This window comes from Canis lupus, chromosome 13 (assembly GCF_003254725.2).
Source record: "Canis lupus dingo isolate Sandy chromosome 13, ASM325472v2, whole genome shotgun sequence".
NCBI classification, from domain to species: domain Eukaryota; kingdom Metazoa; phylum Chordata; class Mammalia; order Carnivora; family Canidae; genus Canis; species Canis lupus.
In genome coordinates, this window is record NC_064255.1 from 30,007,346 (window position 1) to 30,015,505 (window position 8,160).

General features: G+C 48.9%; 1 long non-coding RNA gene across 1 annotated transcript; it reads right to left on the reverse strand.

Annotated features, from left to right (window-relative positions):
* Positions 1 to 499: 499 nt before the first annotated feature.
* On the reverse strand, positions 500 to 7,748 carry LOC125752336 (uncharacterized). Its single transcript, XR_007401587.1, has 3 exons — positions 7,660 to 7,748; positions 687 to 6,772; positions 500 to 613 (listed from the first exon to the last, which is right to left on the reverse strand). It is a non-coding gene; the product is annotated as an uncharacterized LOC125752336 (long non-coding RNA).
* Positions 7,749 to 8,160: the final 412 nt, after the last annotated feature.

Sequence of the window (8,160 nt, forward strand, 5' to 3'; positions counted from 1 at the left end):
GACCCATCCCACTCGGACAAGAACCCTACAAATGAGTGATGGTTCTCCTGGGAAGGAGATAATGGAAGCCGGGTTCTTCGTGGCCCTTTCTTTCCCCTACATCTCAGAGCCACTTGTCAGAGAATATCAATTATGGGCTCCAATAATACTGTAGATGCACACACTGAAGCTCGGAGAAGGCATGTGGTTCATCGAAGGCATATGTCTTGGTCACCTCGATCCCCCAGATGGAGAACAAGATGAGCACCAAGGAAGCCTTTCATACATATTTGTTTGAAGAATCAATGAAGGAATGAGCAACGAATCGATGAATTCCCAGCCCAAGCCCTTATTTTATTTTTATTTATTTATTTAATAATAAATTTATTTTTTATTGATGTTCAATTTGTCAACATACAGAATAACACCCAGTGCTCATTCCATTAAGTGCCTACCTCAGTGCCTGCCACCCAGTCACCCCCACCCCCCGCCCACCTCCCCTTCCACCACCCCTATTTTAGCCTTGAATCACCAAGAAAGAATAGGTTCTCTTCATTTTCCTCTTCATCCTCCATCACAGAACACCAGAGTTTAACATAAGGTCGGCCCAAATAAACATATTTTCCAGTTTCCCCTGTGTGTGACAAAGGTTTTAGACGATGCTAAGTTTTAAGGAGAAATAGTTGAAATCTAGGAAATATACTTACAGAGAGGAAACATGCACGAATAGATTTCCTTCCTTCTTAATGATGGCAAGAATGAATGCAACGGCTGGAGCTCCAGCAGCTCTGATGGACCATGAGGCAACCTCAGAAATGAAATGGAACCTGGGTTATTGATACTTTGGAGCAGAAATCCGACCCAGGCAGGTTTAGTTGGGAGGGATTTGTCCTGTCACTTATCAGTTATTGAAACGGGTAGGAAATTCCTTCAATCAGCTCACCAGTTCTGGGATCTTGGGGAAAAAGCTATTTAAGTTCTCCAAGCCTTAAATTTGTCACCTGTACAACGAGGGTAGAAATGTCAACCTCCGAGTTTGCTAAGATGAAGAGATAAAATTAGATTTCCTGGCAAACAGTAGGTACTTGATAAATATCTTCTGTTCTTTCTTTCCCCCCGCCCCCAGGGCCATGACAGTGAGCACCTAGAGGACTTGTGCCAGGTAAGCTTGTTATACAAAAGTTATTTCAAGAGCACACATGGAGAAGGACCTGCATTTGTCCTACGTGATCTCCTGACTACAGGTGAGCCAGAGAGAGGTGGAGCTCATGTCAGGTGGCAGCCCCTCCAGGTGCAGCCAGACCTTGCTGGAAAGCTCTGCCCCCTGCCTTGGCCCACATCACCCGAAAGAGAAATGTGCCAATGTCAACAGAATGCTAAGTACCTTGGAAGCAGCAATACATTTCAGTGGTTTTTATAATTAAAGGTTAAAATTATTTTATACTTAAATATTGGCAGCAAGGTTGCAATGGGGCTTCAGGGACCCCCGTAGAGGGAAATGAATGGCTTGCATCTCTCCTGCATGGTGGCAGATGAGAAAACCTCAACCAGTGATGCCTGTCCCGGGCACAGAGCAGATGGATAAGTATACACACAAGGTTAGGGTATCGTCACCTCTGAGCTCGTTCCTTCCATCTACTAGTTACACCCAGTAAAGCTGGTTAAGAGCTAGGTAGTAGCTCAGAGACCTCCCCTTGGTGTAGGTCCTCTCTAGGCAGAGCTGAAAGCAAAAGACACGTAATAGGGATCCTGCGTTGGTTTACCCAGAACTGAACACAGAACACTAAGCTCTTTACCCACGTGATTTCTGATGTCCCAGCGATTTTGCAAGTGAGGCCTGAGTATACCCATTTTACAGATCGGGAAACTGATTTCTGAGAGTAAAAGCGGTCTCCCTGGACTGTTAAGTGACTGTCAAGAGGCAGAGCTGGAATCTCTCACTCAGCTCCACTGTGTTCCCACGAGGCCAATGACCCTGGAAGCTTTCTTTCTCTTCTGCCCTTGCTGAGTTATGCAGGTAACCTCCTCTACCCCCATCTGGCCTGGACTCTGGGGCCCAGTCTTGGCTTTCACCATGGACCACTGTGTGGTTCCTCCAGCAGTTGGGAAATGCTTGTGTTTTGTCCCACACAGGTCAGCGTAGAGGAGGAACACGTTCTTCACGGATTCACCTTTAGACAGTCATTTCTCTGCAAGCAGAGGCAAGGCTGGATGCTGACTCAGGAATGTCTGCGTGGTCTGGGGTTGCTTGTTCTAGCCGACCTGGGAGCTTAGAAACCTGCATCCTCTGCACCGGCGCCTCCCCTGTGGGCCCAGGAACCCGAAGGGACTTCCGCAGACTCACCGTGGGTGTGCAGGGGCCTTGTCGCCCTTCCTGCTTGTGTCCCCATCTTCTTTGTATTGCTTTTGTGCTAATGTTGTAAATGTTTCAAAGCTAAGTAAATTTAAATAGGAAATATAGTCTCATGGCTTAACAAATAAACCATATAAAAAAGCACACATGAAAATTTCTTATTCCCACTCCTGTCCCCTATCCGTCATGTTCCCTACTCCCCACCGTAATAACCACTTTTATTACTTTTGTGTATATCTATTTGAAGTTTCCTGGAAAAAAAAAAAACCACACAGATCTATGAGCATATATGATTATCACCCTACTTCTACTATGTGAGAGTTAGCACATTGTATAGGTCACCTTGCGTCTTGTTTATTTCAAGTAACAATATCCTCTGAAGCTCTTTCCTTATAACACAAGGTCCTTGTGGAGCCCTTGGGTGGCTCGGTCGGTTAAGGGTCTGCCTTTGGCTCAGATCATAATCCCAGGGTCCTGGGATCGAGCCCTCACATCGGGCTCCCTGTTCGGTGTGTGTGTGTGTGTTGCTGCTTCTCCTCTCTCTCTGCCTCTACCCCTACCCCCTCTTGTGCTCTCTCTCTCTCCCAAAGAAATAAATTCTTCAAAGAAGAAGAAGAACAAGAACAAGAACAAGAACAAGAACAAGAACAAGAACAACAAGAAGAGGAGGAAGAAGAAGAAGAATGTCCTTGTCGGTTTTTTGAACTGCATGTATTCCATTGAGTGGATTACTAGATTAATTGATGAGCCTTCACCTGATAGATATTAGTTATATTTCCAACTTTTTACTAAAAACGATGCTGCAATAACATATATCACTTTGTCACTGAGCAAGATTATCAGTTGCATAAATTTCCAGAAGTGGGACTGCTGGCTCAAAGGGTATATGCTTTTATGACTTTACTAGTATTGCCAAATCACCCTCCATAAACTTGCACCAATTTACACTCTTACCAGCAATAAATCAGTTTCCACCCAACTCCACCAACAGAATGCATGGTTAATATTTAATTTTTTAAATCAGTCTGATTGGTGAATTGTGGAACCTCAGTATTGTTTTATTTGATTATTGTTTTTGCTGTGTCAAACGATACATCTTTTTTCTATATTTCTATAAGCCATTCATGTTTTTTACTATAAACTTTCTATCAATATCTTTTGCCCATTCTTGGGTTCCTAGTCTTTTTCTTGTTTGTTTCCAAGAGCTCTTTACTTATTCGGGATAGTAAAAGATTTAAAGTGCCCTGTGCAGGACATGGTAAACAGAACTGAACCAGTGGTCCCAGGAATGGAGAAGGGTGGACAGCTCCAAGACAGAATTGGCATGATTTGGTTGGCTGCTTGAGGTAGATAAGGGAGATGGAGAAGTTAGGATGATTCCTGGGTTTCTGGCTTGAGTGAGAATGAGAAGCTATTCACAGACATCAGAAATATGAGGGAGGGTTGACAAGGAGATGCTGAGCCTGCTTTCAACCAAGTTGAGGTGTGTTAGGGGGGGACATGGCCCTGGAGATGTCCTGTGGGTGATTGATTACAGATTTCTGGAGCAGAAAGAAAGGTCTGAGCTAATCTGCAGTGATCAGCATGTCATAGGTGGCACCTGAAGACAGGCACATCTCCTCACCTTCCGCAGATGAGAATTGTGCTCCCCAAGATATATTCATGGGGGTTCTGGGCCACTGGTTCTGAACTGGGGTGATTTTGCCTCCAAGGGAGATTTGGCAATGTCTGAAAACATTCTCAGTTGTCACAACTAGAGAGAGGGTCCCACCGTTATGGGTAGAAGCCAGGGATGTTGTTAAACGTCCTACCGTGAATAGGGACAACGTGCACAACAAAGAATTATCGGGTTCAAATTATCAATAGAATAAAGTGATGTCAGGGCGCCTGGTGGCTCAGTCAGTTGAGTGCCTGCCTTGGGCTCAGGTCATGATCCTGGGATAGAGGGCCTCTATCCAAAGATGCCTACCCCACATTCTCCCTCCATTACATGAATCTGCTTCATGTTTACTTCATGACAGTTGACACTGATGGAAGATGATGCTTCTGCCTTTTGGTTTGGCTATTGCTTGTTTACAGAGACGGAGAGGCCAGGGGGACAGGGCCCCCAGCTGTCTTTGTCGCTGTCGTGTCCTTTGTGCATAAAATAGGGGCTGGAACATAGTGGGTGCACAGTAGCTATTTTGCATATGAATGAATGCATGCAAGAAGAATTGCTCCATAGTGAAAGGAAACAAAACAGGGAGCACAAAGCTAGAATCACAGCCCTCTGCTCCTTAGAGCAGTGTCTTCCAAGACAGGTGGGGTGGAGGGGAGGGAGGCAGCCCAGGGAGGTGGGACAAAACAGGAAGGTGGGACAAAACAGGGAGGTGGGGCAAAACAGGAGGAGATTGCTCTGGGCCTGGGAGACCCAGCACTGCCCTGAGTGCTCATGGAAGCCTTAGCAGTGCCCCCAGATCTCCTGACTTTTGCAGAAACCACAAAGGCCCACTGAGAGTGCACAGGCTTAAATCAGATCTGATGCATCGCCCTGTTCCTCAAGCACAGAGCCCTGGGGGAGCGGACATGGCATTTGAAGCAGCTGTAAGAGTGAACATGCTTTGGTTTTGCATGTCTCTGAAGACTTCTGTGGGTAGAAGGATGGACCATGGGGGCACCTGCAACCCAGAAACTGAACGAGCATGTTGATGTCCTGAGTCCTTCCCCTGCTGCTCTAGAAACACTCCTGCACCCACACAGGGGACAGAACTTGCCCAGGGCACGTGGCAAGCCAGAGGCAGGATGAGGACACCAGACAAGGCTTAAAATCAGATTGCATCATCAGAAAGTGATTTCCACCAGGCTTTTTGTTCCCCACTTGCTCAGTTAGTTAAATTGAAGCAGAGCGTGTCACCACTCCCCGGGGATGCGAGTCTCGCCCTCCACCCTGGGGCCCCAGAGCTCTGTCGCTGCCTGACCAGGTGGATGCAGTGTTTGTGGCTATCCCCGAGCATTCTCTTCTGTCCAAACACCCCACTGAGAATTCGCTCACTCAAAAATAATTGACTGAGAACTTCCTCTGACCTATAAAGTGGGGAAATCAGAGGGACAGAATGCTGTCTGTGACCTTGAGACATTGTCAGCCTAGTGATGGACACAAATGTGAGGGACAGCCTTCACCCTGATAGATGGAAAAATGCTTATGGAGTCTCAAACAGCCACAGAAAACTCTAAAGACTTAGAGAAACTGAGGAAGCATCTCTAAAGAAAGGCTGAAGTCAAAGTGGCACAGAGTGGGGGAGCAGGTAAAAATGAAGGCTGGCTCTTCCCTAACTTGGAGATTCTCGTTGATGCCATCCCCCCAGCATTCCCCCCTCTCCTGCCAGGCTTATTGGAGAAGGAGGCCTCCAAGACCACCTGAAGCCAGTGTGGCCATGGAACCAGGCTTGGCCAACGAGGTGGGAGCAGGAAGTGGGGACTGGTGCCTCCAAGCGGGGGCTTTAAGAGGGAAGGCACAGTTCCTCCAGCTTCTCTCTCCCCCTGTGACAGGGAGTGGTCACACCTCTTCCTGATGGGGAGGCCCCATCAGTGAGTAAGGGCAGGACAGTCTCACCCAGGCTACCAGGCACCCAGGGCAAGCAAGCAAGAAACCTCTGCGGCTTAAAGTCGCTGAACTTTGGGGCTTTACTGCCACGCAATGTGGTGCAGCCTGAGCAATACAACCCAAACCGAGATGACCTCACTCACCAAAGTCGGGGCGGGGGGGTGGCTCCCTAGGAATTTCTTCTGCCAGAGTAAGGATTGATGCATTTCACTGTATTAGTCAGGTTTGGCCAGCTCATGCCACAATGACAAGAATCCCCGATGTCTCAGGAATTTCACATAATTGATTTTCTGCTCAAATCCAAGTCAGTTCTGGGTTGGGCAGCCCTCCTCTGCGTAGGACCTGGGCCTTCAGGAGCACATGGGCTGCAAGGTGGCCTTGGATGAGGGAAGGAAGGGACTCGCAACTAACAGCCAGTCACTTCTGCTCGTAGCCTGTTGGCCAAAAATAGGTATTTGGTCCCCAACCTCACTGAAAGGGACCACAGAACGAACTCCTTCTGCACGGATATTAGCATTAGTGCCCACTTACTCAAATGCCGTCACTAGTGGAAGTACGAAATCCTTCCTGCTTTGGGGGAATAGCAAAATCATTTTATGAAACACTGACTGTCTTAATCCTCCCCGCAGCCCTCCGAGGTAGGTCGGCTCGTGATCCCATCTACAGCTGGCTGAGCCAGGAAACTTGAGGCTGAAGAACCATTTCTAGATGGCAACGCTCCCCACTAGGCCCTGGGTGTGAATGCAGGCAGCCAGCCTCCCCGGGGCCGCTTCATCACACCGCCTGTAGGAGCCGAGTGTGTCGAAGCAAGTTGACCTTGGAATAATGACGTTCTCATTCCATCACAAGCCTGAGTCCTGAGAGGGGAGAGAGGAGTAGAGTTGCAGCCTTTTTGATAAGAAGTGTGGGGAAAAAAAAAAAAAAAAAACTGCAAAAGTGAGATTTCCTCCCAGCAGTGAATCACTGATATTATCACCTCTCCTGTGTGGTTTCAGGGGGAGAAAGTGGAGAGGTGTGAGCCATCCATCATTTGAGGAATAGAATACTCTTTTTTTTTTAAAGCACTCTTTGAAGAAGGTTGCTTTTCATAGAGCGCCAAGTATGTGCCAGGCACAGTGCTGAGCTTTGTTTAGCCGTTTGTGTCATCTCATTACTACAGCTCCCCACCCCCCCCCCCACCCCCCGACGGCTCTACAGGTGGGAGCTGAGGCTCGGGCTGGTGAAGTGGCTGAACTGAAGTCTCCAAAAGCATTAGGCCACAGGGTCAGGGAAGCCCCGTGTCACCAAGCCCCAGGTTCTTGGCCCCACCTGTAGTTCCTCCCCGGCTACCAGTTAGGATGTGAAATGCTCTTGGAACACACTTGAAGCAGGAGGGCATAACCTGGCCTTGGAATTGGAAGATCCGGGTCCAAGTCCTGGTAGCTGTGTGTCCTGGAGCCAGCTCCCTAACCTCTCCGTGTCTCTGCGTGTTTACGCATACAACGGACTGAATATCTCCCTGCCTGTCAGTTGCTTGTGAGGCCCCAGCGAGGTTCAGAGGATCAAAACCCTCTGCAGAGAAAGTCTAGGCAAAAGGCACACGCTCTGCTTCCTCCTCCGCCTTCCCTCCCCTTGCGGGGTTGTCCCGGCTGGCTGGGGATACCTCCTGAAGCCCCGCACCAGCAGGCTGCCTTCCTCAGGTGAGATAGAACCAGGCTCAGGCTGGTTCCTCCGGGGAGTAAAGAACAACACGATCTGCACTTACACATGTTTCCACGTCAGGGAGCGATGCCAGGGTCTCACTCGTGTAGGAAAGGCTTGCGGAACAAGGGCGGGTGCTCGCCTCACATGGTTCTCTCCTGCGATTGCATAGCAATCCAGTGACGTGTCCGGTGATGGACACACCCTGGCCCCTTCCATTTTCCAGGGAGGTAAACTGAGGATGGAAGCAAGTCTGGCTGCGGGTAGGAGGAGTTGAGAGACGGGCCTGTCAGAACCCATGCCTCGGCCAGCTCACCTGTCCTGTCTCCCGACGCCCTCCCTAGTTGGTGACTTCACCCTCCACTCCAGGCTTGTGGGTGTTTCCTTCTGGCTGCAATTTGGCAAACCCCCAAGTCTTAGCTAAAGAAACAGGGGCCCCACGGTGTCAGGTCCTGGGCTCAGGAGGCGCCACTGGGATTTACCAGTGGGGTTCTACTCAGTCAGCACCCTCTTCTCTCATCCTGAGAGCTGAGCTCCTGGCCTTTCTTCTTCCAGGGTTGATGCC